Source organism: Calliphora vicina, chromosome 2 (assembly GCF_958450345.1).
Source record: "Calliphora vicina chromosome 2, idCalVici1.1, whole genome shotgun sequence".
Classification (NCBI taxonomy): Eukaryota; Metazoa; Arthropoda; class Insecta; order Diptera; family Calliphoridae; genus Calliphora; species Calliphora vicina.
Window position 1 is genome coordinate 120,101,726 of NC_088781.1, and position 15,118 is coordinate 120,116,843.

General features: G+C 32.6%; 1 protein-coding gene across 1 annotated transcript in view; it reads right to left on the reverse strand.

Moving 5' to 3' along the window:
• Lar (tyrosine-protein phosphatase Lar) overlaps positions 1-14,875 on the reverse strand; it is a 739,256-nt gene extending 724,381 nt beyond the window's left edge. Inside the window, exon 1 of the mRNA XM_065500666.1 lies at positions 14,787-14,875. The gene's annotated coding sequence lies outside the window, so the exon portion shown is untranslated. The remainder of the gene's footprint in view (positions 1-14,786) is intronic.
• Between the last annotated feature and the right edge of the window lie 243 nt (positions 14,876-15,118).

Below are 15,118 nucleotides of genomic sequence, written 5' to 3' on the forward strand. Positions count from 1 at the left end.
GTTTGTTTATTTGTTTGAGCATCACGCCTAAACGGCTGAACCGATTTTATTGAAATTTGGAACGTAGATAGATCCTTACTGCGAAGCGTCAATAGGCTATATACTTTTTATTTTACTACGACAGGGGTAGCGAAGCGCACCGGGTCAAGCTAGTATTTAATAAATCTGATGATAAACAGAAATATTGCAAACAAACGTTTTGTTGCAAGAAAAGCATGGAGTTCGTCTTATACATGATTTTGAACATCGTTGAACATCTTTAAACATCTTTGTCTAACATGGTAATAAACTTTTTGCGTATTTGTAAATGCGTCAATCATGCACTGCCTGACTTCAAAATAACCAAGTTCTTAATACGTTTATATTGTATTTGAATTCAGGATCATGTGCAACTAGCTCAAATTTTGTAAAGTATAGCTCCAAACGGAAACTAAAGGGTTTGCTAGTCAATTGTTTTGTAGATTGTTCGGGAGTTAATCTGATCAGAATATTTTTGTTGAAAATTTAATAATGGACTTTGTTTTCGAATGTTTTTTACCATTATCAATACTTGAATTATTAACAACGTTATTTTTTGTTTTTCTTTAACAATAAAATATTAAAAACCGAAATCAAAACTTCGTTCTTTACTTTTTTTAAAAAAAATGAAATTATTCGATTAATTCGATTAATTTTAAACGTGTGATCGAATTATTCGAACAAGTTAAAATCTCTTATTCGAATTATTCGTTTTATTCGAACAAGAGAAAAATCGAATAATTCGAATACCCTAGTGTATACATGGAGGATTTACAATAGATGGCGTATCTTTTGAACGAGTTTTTTGTTTTCAATAACTTATATGTCATATTAAAGGGTACATATCTGTTATTTATTCTCACTTAGTTATTGAAGATTATAGTGTAACCAATAAAATTTTTTTTTGCTTAGAAAATGTCGAATTTTGTGCCAACAAAGCGTCATATACGGGAAGTTTTACTTTACTTCTTTAATTTGAAAAAAGAGCCGCTGAAGCCCACCGATTGCTCACCAAAGCTTATGGAGACTGTGTTCCAACAGTTTCAACATGCGAGAGGTGGTGTGCACGGTTCAGAAGTGGTGATTTCGACATGGAAGACAAAGATCGTCAAGGCAGGCCAAAAAAGTTTGAAGACCAAGAATTCGAGGCATTGCTCCATTAATATTGTAGTCAAACTCAACAAGAGCTAGCTAAATCATTGGGAGCTACTCAAACAGCAATTTCAAAACGTTCAAATGCAGGGAAATTAGGTACCATATGAATTGAAGCAGAGACCTTGAATGACGATTTTGCATTTCCGAAATGATGTTTGTACGCTATAAAAGAAAATCATGTTTGCAACGAATCATTGCATGCGACGAAAAATTAATCTATTATGATAACCCGAAGCGTAAGAGAGCGTATGTGAAGCCAGATCAACCAGCCGAAACGGCAACAAATCCAAAAGGGTCCCATCAATTATGATCTACAGAAATCTGATCACAAGGAACCTGTACCGAACACAACTGATTCTTTTGAAGCGAGCATTGACTGAAAAACGACCAGAATATGCAATACCTGTTGAAAAGTATTTTGAATGAAGTGGTTGCGACGATTTACGGGATTAAGAGATGGTAAGTTTAACAAGGAAGTCAAAAATCGCCCAGGCCAGCCAAGAAAATGTGAAGACCAAGAATTGGAAGCATTACTTCATGAAGATTGTTGTAAAACGCAACAAAAGCTTGCAAAATTATTAGGCGGTACTCAGGCAGCTATTTCAAAACATTCCGAACAGCAGGATTCATCATAAAGCTGTTAAATTAGTTACCATACGAATTGAATTTATGCTTGAACGCTATAAAAGAAAATCAGTTTTGCACAGAATAATTTCTTGTGGTGTGAAGTCTTAGCAAACAGCCGAATCGACACCAAAGCCAAATATCCATGACGCTAATAAAATTCTCTGTATTTCGTGGGAGCGAAATGGTCCTATCTATTATGAGCTGCTGATCTGAGCAACAGATTCGTTTGAAGCGAGCTTTGACTGAAATGTGTCCAGAATATGCGGCCAGACATGAAACCGTATTAACGGTCGTCCACATGTTGCAATACCTCTTAAAAAGTATTCAGAATGAAGTGGTTGGGAAGTTTTGCCTCATCCGCTTTATAATCCAGACCTTGCCCCGTCCTACTAGAATTTGTTTCCATCGAAGCAGAACGCTCTCTCTCGGATACGATTCACTTCAGAGCAGAGTATCCGATATTGGCTTTATTCGTTCATGGCCTCAAAAGGTGAGCAGTTCTTTTATCTCGGAATCCATATGTTGCCAGAAAGATGGGAAAATTTCATAGCTAACAATAGCCAATACATTAAATAAATGTATATTGTACAAATGTTTCAAAATAAAAGCTAAAGATTTGAAAAATCCCGCATTTTTAAGTCATACAATCAGCAAAAAAATCTTCACTACTCTTCAATATTCCAGTACGTCTTATATCATTAAATTTAAAGAATTGCTCCCGAAAGTTGTCGAAAGTTTAACATATCAGGAATTCAATCCAAATGATGGAGTAGAACAACATTGGAATCAAATAAAAGAAAATCTCTTACAAACATGAGAGCAAATACTGTGACAAGACCCCAAGGGCAGAAAAGAGGGGATGAGCACCCAAAATTGGTCATTAATTGAAAACATCAAAACTTAGAAAACTCATTGAACTAGTAAACGAATATTCAATAAAGAATAAAGAAGTAAGCAATAAAAAGAGCTTGTAGGAGAGACAAAGGGATATTTGCCGATGAACTGTTTATGAGATAACTGGAATATTAACTGGTAAACATAAACCACCTGACCGCCCCATTAAATCAAAGGATAAAACTCTACTAACAAACGTAGATGAACAATTAATACGATGGAGTATGCTTCACCATTAGTTCAGCTTATCACCAGCCCTCCATCTCCGGATGAAATAGAAACCGCTATTAGAAAACTAAAAGACAACAAATCTCCAGGTTTTGACCGGATTCCACCTGAAATTAAAGTGATATTTCATCCACTTTTTGAACAAATGTGGTACAAAGAAAAATTACCAGGCTGCAACGTCGCCTGGAATCCTTATAAAAATACTAAAAAAGGGGACCTTTCGCAATGTAGGAATTATCGTGGAAACTCACTTCATTCTATAGCATCCAACATAATTAAAAGAATTCTCCTAAATAGAATAAATGATGTAAATGCAAGGAAATTGCGTAAGGAACAAGCTGGCTTCTGCTAAGAATTATAGCTAAACAAGTAGAAGAGTGGCAATGTAATCTGCATCTCACTTTGTAGATTATACTACCACATTTGACAGCATATTCCGTTGGAAAATATGGGACCTCATAAGACCTCAATATGATAACTTTCAATGCAGAGTCTTGCACAGTAACCGGTTCTCAGAACCATTTCTTCCAAAATCGGGTGTAAGACATGTATGCCTACTGCCTCCACAACTCTTTCTGATTGTTATAGACAATTTCCTTGAAAATACGGTTGCAGCTAATCGATGCGGTATCCAATGGAACTTAACCAGTCATCTCGAGGATTTATGCTACGCTGACGACATCTGTTCGGATGTGCAATCGAAACTTGATGACTTGGCTGTCCACTCAGCAAATGTTGGTCTTAAAATTAACCTGGGGAAAACAAAGGTGATTAAAACAACTCATTTGTCATCGGCCAGGAAAAGATTCTGTTACCTGGGAAGCATGGTATCATCAGAAGATAGCTTAATAGCAGACATCGAACATCGGATTGATAAAGCACACAGTGCGTTCTTTCAACTGCGAAATACTTAAATAAAACATCCTATCAGTTTTGCTTTATAGCTGCGAAACGTGACTGACAACAATAATACTGAACTGTAAACTACTAGGTTTTACAAATCGCTGCTTGCATTACATTTTGAAAATCTTGTGGCCAAACATCATAACCAACGACGAACTATATAGAAGATGCAACACTGAGCCTATCCCAATTATTATTAAAAGAAGAATGTGGAAATAGATCGGGCACACTCTTAGGAAGGCTTCAGAGGAAAAAAGCCGCCAAACCCTAGATTGGAATCATCAAGGCCAAAGGCCACATGGAAATCAAGCTTTCTTAAAGACATCGAAAACAGCGCAAGAAGTTGGAATGAAATAAAAGTACTTGCGAATGATTGAATATCTTGGAGAATTGTTGTAGAGTCCCAATGCTCCATATGGAATTAAGCGTACAGAAGAAGCAGAAGACTCTCGAGTTTATACAGTTTTTGAGAAAGAACTGGAAACCGATTTTTTGCAGCTGCAAATTTCATATCAGCTGTCCTATACAGAAAGCTTTTGACATACTCCAAGATACTCATATTTGTTGTCAAATGTCAGTACAGAAAAATCGATCTACATTTCTATATTGCAAGTTTTCAGATCCCTTGAAAACCTGCTAATTTTGTCCCGCCCACATTTCACAAATATCATTTCAATTAATTGGATTTCATGCATTTGTACGAGTACGAAGTTCCACATGGAAATCAAGCTTTCTTAAAGACATCGATAACAGCGCAAGAAGCTGGAACGAAATAAAAGTACTTGCGAATAATTGAATATCTTGGAGAAATTTTGTAGAGGCCCTATGCGCTCCACAGGTAGTTTAGCGGACATAAGAAGAAGACTCCCGAATTTATACAGTTTTTGCGAACGAACTGAAAATCATTTCAGATCAGCTGTCATATATAAAAAGCTTTTGACTACCCCAAATTACTCATATTTGTTGTCAAATGTCAGTACAGAAAAATATATTACATTTATATATTTCATGTTTTCAGTTCCCTTGTTAACCTGCTAATTTTGTCCTGCTCACATTTCTCACAAATATCATGAACAATTCTCGGAGTGTAAGGTTTTCATATCATTAAGAACATGATCAATGAGAAGTGTCTGATCATTTCAATTAATTGGATATCATGCATTTGTACGAGTACGAGGTTCCACATGGAAAAGAAGCTTGCTTAAAGACATCGAAAACAGCGCAAGAAGTTGGATTGAAATAAAAGTACTTGCGAATGATCGAATATCTTGGATAAATTTTGTAGAGGTCATATGCTCCACAGGTAGTTTAGTGGACAGAAAAACTAGAAGACTTCCGAGTTTATATAGTTTTTACGAACGAACTGGAAATCGATTTTTTGCAGCTGAAATTTTCAGATCAGCTGTCCTATACAGAAAGCTTTTGATATAGCCCAAATTACTCTTATTTGTGGTCAAACGTCAGTACAGAAAAATCTATCTACATTTCTTTATTGCAAGTTTTCAGTTCCCTTGAAAACCTGCTAATTTTGTCTTGCACACATTTCACCAATATCATGAGCAATTCTGGGAGTGTAAGATTTTCATATGGAAATGATCATGACCTTTAAGAACATGATCAATGAGAAGTTACTGATCATTTCAATTAATTGGATATCAAGCATTTGTGAAGTACAAGGATTTCAGTACATTTTATTGCTATTTTATTTAAAAGTGTGTAGTACCCTTTGAGATTCTCTGTTTGCTAAATCACAAACTTATTTTATAATTTTAGTAAATGTTTGCTATAATAGTTAAGTCCAGCAACTAGGACACCTACAGCAGAAAAGAAAAAGTGAAAAACTATGCGAGAGTTATATTACAGAAACTTTTGCCAAGCAAACAGTGAGGTCTATCTCACAGAAAAAATATATAAAAAGAAAAACTTTAGCTCATGATAATATAAAGTGAATAATTTCGTATAAATTAGTTGTTTAAATAATTTAAACGTTTTACACTTCATATAAATTCACTTTAGCAAACACACATTGGAGACTTGGAATAGATGAACAGGCCTTAGACAAGTTCTGTAGGTGGTTTATGGAAAACATTAAGGAGAAGTATGATGTCTGGGTGTTTTTTTTTTCTACTAAGAAAATTAACAGCAGCACGCATTTAACAAATTTATTTTAATTGAGCGTGTTGAAAATTTTAAATGAACACACATTGTTTAAGTTAAGTTTTATTTTATTTTTATAAAAAAAAATTCTTTTAAAGATAATTTCGCGTATATTTAAATTAAAGTTATGTTCGTTGCTGTTTTTTGCCAAAAGGATATGAGAGGTTATTACTTTGGCAAGGAATGATAATGCTTAGACAGTGGCACGTTTAAAAAAAAGAAAAACTAGAAGAAAGTGAAACAGTTTGTAAGAGTAAAATGTTTCAGTATAACTTGTTTCAGAGAACTTCTAGGCATGATTGTGAAGTTGTGGGGGGGTGATAAATATTCTGTTGAATATTACAAAGTTTAACTTAATGCCTAAGGGTTGCATTTTGCCATACTAATTTTATTTAATTGCAAAAATTTTCTATAGTTGTTCTGGTATGCAAAATCATAGTCATCATCATCATCCTCATCATGCTCACCATCATCACCAACATCAATGTTCATGGTTATTTTCTTTCAGGGCTTTAGAAACAGGGTGGTTTTAGTTTTGTATTTTTTTTTCTCTTGATTTTGGGTCAATGAATTTTGTTCATATTTATAATATAATTGAAGTTTTTTCTTCTTTTTTGGGCAGCTACAATTGTAGTCTATATTCATAGTTATTTCGGTATTAATTGTCATAATGATATGCCTGGTAACTATAAAATTATATACATACTTTTGTAGTTTTATAATAAATATTATGAGCCTGAGAAGTTGAAGATGAGCAAGACATTTATCTAAATAAGTGTAATGAAGCGAATTTCTTAAATATTTAACAATGTTTATAAATGTTAATGTATAGATGTTGTATTATCAAATAGTTTTGTAAAGCAATATAAACTTTTAGAGACTTTTTTATAGCAAATTTGCTAAAGTTTTAAATTTACTTTGATTTAAACAAAAGAAGTTTGATATCATACCAGGAGGTTTGATGTGAGAGAGAATAAAACCAAACTAATTTAGTTTTCACTTGATAGTAGCTAAAGTAGGACTTTTTATACCCTTCTCCTTCGTGAGACGGGTAGGATATAAAAAGTCATTCCGTTTGTAATTTTCACAATATAATTTTCCGACCCTATAAAGTATATATATTCTAGATCCTTATAGATAGCGGAATCGAGTAAGGCATGTCCGTCTGTTGAAATCAACTTTCCGAAGCCCCCAAATAACTTACATACACGATTCATACATCAATATCTCCGGAATTCTTCCGGCTCGGTTGCTATTTAAAATCGAGAAAATCGGTCCACAAATGTCTGAGATATAAGGAAAAAACCAGGACAACCTCTATTTTTGACCTATTTTTTACCAATATCTGGATTAATAAGTCATTAATATATATAATATGGATATCTAATGATAGATATTTCAAAGACCATAGTAAGTAGGACCCGCAATGGGTCAAAATCGGTAAAAATATTTTTTAAACCGAATTTTTTTTCACCAAAAGGGTTTTCTTCGCTAAATATTAAAAATAAAAATTGGAAAAACCAAAAAAAAAATAAATTAAAAAAAAATTTTTTTTTTCAAAAAATATTTAAAATTTTTATTTTGAAGTACAATTTGGTGAAGGGTATATAAGATTCGGCACAGCCCAATATAGCTCTCTAACTTGTTTAAATAAAATTCGTTCAGATATTAAGTCAAGTTCCCTTGCTATATGCAAGATTACCCTTGCTATATGCAAGATGGCTGTTCAGCGGACACTATATGAATCTGCACAGAGCAGGTGGACCAATGAGTCTTCCTGTGTTACAACGAGGTCTACTTGGCCCGTATATGATGCCAGCAGGACGAATCTACTTATGGAATTTCGTCGTGAGCAAATAAGGCTAATTGTCTCCTTCATTACAGGACACTGTATAATTGGGACACATGCTAGGAGATTGGGCCTACGGTATAATGACTACTGTAGGAGCTGCCATAATGAAGAAGAGGATGAGACGGTGTCACACCTATTCTGTCAATGCCCGGCTCTGATAAATCTGAGGGAACGCATCTTCGGAACCCCATTCCTATCATGCTTAGATGAGCTATCGAGGATAAGTCTTAGACGAATCTACTCTTTCATCAGAGAATCTGGTTGGTTTAGCCTGGAAACAGCGGACGTATAATTAATACCAAGATGTTTACCCCTTGGGTATCACAATGGGATCAGTTTTGAATGGACCCAAGTGAGCTGCTTGAAGAGTAGCTACCCATGGAACCTAACCTAACCTTAAGTCAAGTTTCATGCAACCAACTATAGTTTGACATCATAAAAAAAATTGTCAACAACAAGCAACTGTTTTAAGTATGGTACAACGCAAATAAGTTTGAGTTGAATCAGAACAATCATCATGCATCATTTCTGTATCCACGGAGTCAAATCGCAGTTGAAATGCATAAATTGACACTGACAAGTCGGCTAATAATAATATTACTGAACATTGTGCTAAAATTATCGTTTGTTTGATGCGTTGCATGACATAGTAAGTCATCCTGCAGAAACCAAAGATCGAAAAAGTTGATATCTTCAAAAAATCAGTTATTATGACTGCTTATCACTAACATCATTGATAAGAGGAATTTATTATTTAATTTAATCATCAACACAGTTCAAATATTCTATTTAGTTTGATGCAACCAAAAGAAGTTTGACATCATACCAAAGAGTATGAGTTTCTAAAGGCAAATGCTACTCCTTTAACATTAATTTGAGTTAAAGGAGTCAACTCAATTCCCATAGAACTTCTGGCCGTTTCTAGCTTCATCTCACGAATGACTAGGACCATTAAGGGCAGCATCATTTCTGTATCTATCGTCTGTAAAACGGGGTCAAATCTCAGTGCAGATGCATCAATTGATATTGTCAAGGCGTCTAATAATAAGATTACTTAACTTAGTGCGTACATTATCGTTTGTTTGATGAGCTACAAAACATAGTAAGTCATCCTGCTGATACAAAAGATCGACAAAGTTCATATGTTCAAATACAGCTCGAAAAAAATAGTTATTATGACTCCTTATCACTCACATCATTGCTAGATGAATTTCATAGCTATTTTAATCCTTAAATCAGTTAAAATGTTCTATTTAGTTTGATGCAACCTAAAGAAGTTTGACATCATACCAAAGAGTATGATTTGAGACAAAACAACTAAATAAAAATCGTTTAAATTTTAAATAAAGTTTGATGCAACTAAAAGAAGTTTGACATCGCCACAAGAAGTTTAATTGCAACTGCAACAAACTAGTTTAGATACAACATCAACATAAATGAGAATCAGAGATTTACAATTTTTCAGAATTCTGAATGTGAAAGGTTTTTCCTAAACATCTGTAGAAGAACAAATTTCTTTTGATGGTTTCTGGCTGTATTCCACCAATAGCTAGAACGATGAAGGGCAGCATAGTTGCGAGTTTATCAACATACAACAATGATTTATATTAGATCGATAGACAAAATTCTTATCTTCAATTTCAGGCTCAAATATTTGGTTTAAATTATAGCTCGTGAGCTTCCAATTGATGTTCCCAAAATGGCTAATAATATGATTACTGAATTTAGTATGCAAAATATCAATTGTTTTAAGAGCTACGTGATATCCTGCTGAAACCAAAAATCGACATAATTCATATCTCCAATTTCAGCCTGAAAATTTGATAATTAATGCTGCTTATATCATTGCTTATACGAATTAATTAGCTTTTTTCAATATCAAGTCTAATTCAGACTGTCTACTGTGCCTTAAAGGCGCCTACTCTAAAAGCAATTTTAAACAATTTCATATTTTCAAGGCCACACCACAATTTCTATTTTAAAGATCTAGCAAATTAGCTCACTTTCTATAAATGAAATTGCAAAAAATATATATTTAATTACTGCATCTTTATACTTATAAGTCAGCACTAAATATATTCGTATTTAATATTAGCCAGAGCAAAAGGCAAAAAACCACAATCACTTCATTGTTATTCAAACGTGAGCTTTAAATACAATTGTGCATATTTAGTTTTTTTTGCAAGTAATTCCACTAATAAATTTCAAATTTGTGTATGTCATCACAAATATTTATATGTTCACGAGACTAACCTTTACATATTAATTAATTTAGCTGCTAAATATGCAGACAATTGAAATACAGATTTTGGTTGCTAATAAGTTAAACGATTAATTTAAACAAATTATTTACAAAATACAAAGTACAATGAGTGATAAAATAAAACAAACTTTTAATACATGTAGAAATGCTACTGTATATGAAAATTATTTGCAATATTGTGATTGTTTTAGATTTCGAGATTTAAAATAATATTTAGATTCATTAATATCTATTATCGAACGAACATTTTAGAGTAATCTCTTGAATAGCTTCTTAGATATATAATTGTTTCATTAAATCATAGCCTGTGGACTTTCTTAGTTTCATATTGTCCTTTATAATTTTCTAAACATCTTCTGGGCTATTTCAGAATCTGATACTGTATAAATATATAGTTGCTCTAATACAACCTGAAGCATGGGTATTTAGTTGAAACACTGACTTAAATATTCAGCGAATATAAAGGCTTTGCACTTTATGCCCAGGTGCCTTCAGATCTTTGCAAAGAGAGAGTTAATTAATCGAGAACTGTGTTTGGCGTTGTAATCAGTGATTAGAACGCCAAACACTAATCACCACAAGACGATCACCTACTTAAACATTTTTTAACGAAAATCTATTGAAAATTTGATATGATAAGATCGTCCAAAGCTACGGTCAAATTGGGAGTGAATATAAATCTTAGGGAAAAACCGACACAGACCACGTCTATCAGCTCAAACATTTAAAAAACGAACTCTGTCCACTATTAGATACAAATGTTTCGACAAAACATTGTGAAGAGTACTAAGTTAGAGTGGCAAGGAAAAAATCTCTTACTTTAAAAGAGAAGCCTTGATTTTCTAAACCTAGTACGAAACTTCAGGGATCTTATGAGCAAAAACATTGACTTCTACTTATTGGCATAACATTATATCTGGTGAATAAAATAAATTCAAAATGTTTAGCAAAGTCGGTTCTTATAAAGACCATGATTTTCAAAATAAATGTGATTAATTTGCAAAAGTTGGTCTTGCAACAATTTTTGCAACAAATTTTGAACTCTAATATGGGCTTAAGACACAATTAGTTTTATTTTAAACAAACATATTTCACTATAATGCACCCTGGAACATTGAAATGTGAGTTTCTATGGAAAACAGGCATCTATCATTAGGCATTATTTTTTGAGGAAAAAAAGATCACTCATATAAAGGCTAAGCTTGATAAATACTATGGGAACAGTGCACCATCAATTTCAATGGTAAAAAGTGGTTTACTGAATTTCGTTGTGGCCGTACAAATGCGGGTGTTGAGAGCTCTGGGGTATATACACCCGAAATAATTGAAAAAAGAATATACACATGGGAACAGTGCACCATCAATTTCAATGGTAAAAAAGTGGTTTACTGAATTTCGTTGTGGCCGTACAAATGCGGGTGTTGAGAGCTCTAGGCTATATACACCCGAAATAATTGAAAAAAGAATATACACCCGAAATATGATGTTGACCGATCGGAGATTGAAAGTGCGAAAGATTGTGAAAGCAATAGGCATCTCACATGGTTCAGTAGTTTCAATTTTGAATGATCACTTGGGTATGAGAAAGCTTTCCGCAAAATAACTGGCGCATTTGCTCACAATCGGTTGTCCAATAGAATTAGAATGAATTAGGCTACGAAATGTTCCCTCTTCCGCCCTATTCTCTGAATTTAGCGCCGACTGACTATTTCTTATTTCCAAACCTAAAGAAACGTCTCGGCGGCTGGATATTTGACTCCTACGATGAAATAATCTCACAAAAAATAAATTTTTTTATGACCTCGACAAATCTTATTTTTTGGAAGGGATAAACAAATTGGACAAATGTTGGACAAAGTGCATAGGGCTCAAAGGAGACTACATATGTTGAAAACTAAAATTATTTTTTATCAAACAACCTGTGTTTCATTCAAAAAGACACGAACTTTTGAAATTTATTTATAATACGAAGAATCTTAAGAGTCGTATACTGTGGTACTTTTTCACACATTTTTTGGAAAAATTAAAACAAAATTTTGGTGATAATCTGAATTAAAAATTAAAAAAAATGTAAGTACTTTGAAATTAAGATTGAAAATATTTTTGGTATATTTTTTTTAATTTAAAAATTTCTGGTAAGAAATATTTTTCCCGATTTTTACTGATTGTAGGACTATATTGGCAATATTAATATGTATTGGCTTAGTAATCGAGATATAGATAAACAAGTAAGAGAGTTTTATTCGGTTTTTTTTTTCAAAATGGATTTTTTGATTTTTTTCGAATTTTTTTTAAATTTACAAACGGAATGACAAATTAAACAGTGGTTGACAAAACAATGGAAACTTTTCCAAATATTCCTTATGTAGCCCAAAATTTGAAATATTTTTTTAAAATAAAAAAATTTTTTTTAGTATTTTACTTGTATAGTTTTATTTATATAAATTAACTGAAAAACAAACAACACAATTAATTATATTCTTAAAAAAGGGAACAAAATTAAAAATATTCACTATTTCGCTACTGACAAAACAATGGAAACTTTTAAACTTCTGCAAGAAAGAAGTGTAAAACGAAAATAATATTTAGAAGAACGATGTAAAAAGCATCCTGTTTACAGTTATTTTATTTTATTTTTAAATTCTGGTAATTTTTCACAATTTCTTTTTCGCATAATTGCTTTTTTTCAAAGTTAACGAAAATGGCTAAAGTTAAGATTTGTGAAGACATAAAAAATAAAATAATTAACGATTTTAAAGCTGGTTTAAAACAAAAAAGTATCTGTGACAAATATTCAATAAATAAATCAGCAGTTTCAAAAATTGTAAAGAAATTTCGTGAGACTGGTTCTGTAAAAACTCAACATTTAGGTGGAAGACCTCGTAAGACTACTCCTAGACAAGATAATTTAATAGCGAGAGAGTTCAAGAAATTCCCAAAAATAACTCCTTGAGAGGTTAATAGCCTAAAATTAGAAATAAGTACCCGAATAGTTAGTCGCAGGGCAAATGAGGCTGGTCTTGGTTGCTATCGTCCTGTGGAAAAACCACTCATTTCTAAAAAGAACCGTTCTGCTCGTCTACAATTTGCCAGGGATCATTTAAACTTGTCGAGGACAGAGGACAGATACTGTCCTCTTTTCCGACGAATCCAAATACAATTTAAGAGGCAGTGATGGGAGAACATTTGTAAGACGACCAAAGGGAAAAAGATTAAATCCAAAGTACACAAATAAGACTGCAAAGTTTGGAGGTGGCAATATTATGGTATGGGGATGTTTTTCAGGGCAAGGTATGGGCCCAATTCATATTATAAAAGATACCATGACAGGTATAGGATACAGAACAATATTAAATGATGTTATGTTGAGGAAAATATGCCCCTAGTTTGGAGATTCCAACACGACAACGATCCGAAACACACCTCTAGGGTTGTAACCGAGTGGTTACAATCCAACGAGGTATGTGTTTTGAAGTGGCCTGCCCAATCGCCAGATCTCAATCCCATAGAAAATCTATATGAAATTGTAGATCGTAAAATAAGGACCCAAAATTACACCAGGAAGGAAGATTTATCGGAGGCGGTTATAAGGGAATGGCAAAATATTTCAAAGGAGACCATTGACTCTTTAATTGGTTCAATGCATCATCGATGTGTAGCAGTTATAAAAAATAAGGGATACCCAACAAAATATTGAGTTATTACAAAGTTTAGACCATATTTGTTAAAATAATACATAAGTTTCCATTGTTTTGTCAATGCCGTAATAAAGAAATCTTTTAATTTTGTTTTCTGATTTTTAGAATTTAATTAATAATGTCATTTGTTTTTTGTTAAATTAAGTTAACAAAAGTATACAAATAAAATACTACAAAAATGTTAAAATTTTTTAAAAAATTATTTCAGATTTTAGGCCACAAATGAAATATTTGGAAAAGTTTCCATTGTTTTGTCACTGTATACCCTTGTCACTCATGGTGATGGGTATAAAAACAAGTAAGAGAGCTATATTCGGCTGTGCCTTCATCAAATTATACTTAATAAAAATTGTTTATATTTAAAAAAATTACAAATTTTAAGTTATTAGTGAAAAAATGTTTTTGGCACAAAATTTTTGGAAATTTTTTTTTTATTTTTTAATTTAAAAAAAAAATGTTGCAAAATTTTTTTTGTGGACCCATTGACCCATTGTAGGTCGGACTTTTATGGCAGTTGTCGGTCTTTGAAGTATCTATCATTAGATATCCATATTGACTATATTAATGATTTAGTAATCCAGATATAGATAGATATATGTCAAAAATCGAGATTGTCCCGTTTTTTTTTTCTTATATCTCAGCCATTTGTGGGCCGATTTTCACGATTTTAAATAGAAACCGAACTGGGACTATAGCGGAAATATTGAGGTAGGAATCATGTATGTAAGTTATTTTAAGACTACGAAAAGTTGATTTCAACATACAGATGGCAAGATGGACATGACTATATCGACTGCGCTATCTCTAACGGTACAGAATAATATACTTCGTGGGGTCACAAATGAAAAATATAGAAATGACAAACTTATAAATATCCTTGCCACGTGAAGGGTATAAAAATTTTTATTTGTATTGTTAGACACTGTATAGAAGCATTTCCAAACAATCTATAGTTAGCTACTCTTAAATCAATAATTATCGATAAATTTACCTTGTTTTTCTTAATGTTGAGATCGTTGTTTACAAAATTAATCCAATACCATTTCTATATGTCTGGGTGGTTTTTGTTATGTTGCTCCCAAATAAATAGTAGTTCCAATTTGTATGTTAATCCCTTTTAATATGCAGTTGCTTTGTTTGGATATGGTTGTTGTTGTTGTTGTGTTTTATATATATTATTGGATTTCTTAAGAATTTCTTAAGAATGTGTTGTGGACTTAGAAAACAACAACAATTATAGAAAACACACAGACAGAACTAACACTTTTTTATTCATGTGATTATTTCTTATTAGAAATTCTTTACTAATTTTAGCACTTTACT